This window comes from Nannospalax galili, unplaced genomic scaffold (genome assembly GCF_000622305.1).
Source record: "Nannospalax galili isolate Female #2095 unplaced genomic scaffold, S.galili_v1.0 scaffold1614, whole genome shotgun sequence".
Classification (NCBI taxonomy): domain Eukaryota; kingdom Metazoa; phylum Chordata; class Mammalia; order Rodentia; family Spalacidae; genus Nannospalax; species Nannospalax galili.
The window spans coordinates 20,236-20,886 of record NW_008334672.1 but is presented as its reverse complement, the minus strand read 5'-3'; positions in this window follow the sequence as shown (position 1 = coordinate 20,886).

The following is a 651-nucleotide window of genomic DNA, read 5'->3' as shown; positions in this document are numbered from 1 at the left end:
GAGATCAAATTATCCCTTTTTGCAGATGATATGATATTATAAGGGATGCCAAAAATTCCACCAGAAACTCCTAGAAATTATTAACACTTTCAGTAAAGTGGCAGGTTACAAAATTAACTTATAAAAGTCTGTAGCCTTTCTTTATACAGATAACAAGCACATAGAGAAAGAGCACATTGAAACACTCCCATTCACAAAAGCTGCAAAAAACAAAAACAAAAACAAAAAACAAGAAAGAAAATCTCAGAATAACCCTGACCGAAGACATTAAAGAGCTCTACAATGAAAATTTTAAATCTTTAAAGAAAGAGATTGAGGAAGACATCAGAAGATGGAAGGACCTCCCATGCTCATGGATTGGAAGAATTAATATTGTGAAAATAACCATCCTATCAAAAGTCGTTTATAGATCAATGCAATGCCAATCAAAATTCCCATGACATTTTTCACATAATTGGAAAAAAACTATCCTAAGAATCGTATGGAAGCACAGAAGACCTCGGATAGCCAAAACAGCCCTGAGCACTAAGAGCAATGCCAGGGGGATTACTATACCAGATTTTAAGCTGTATTACAGAGCTATAGTCATAAAAACAACATGGAACTGGCACAAAAATAGACCCATAGATCAGTGGAACAAAACTGAAGATA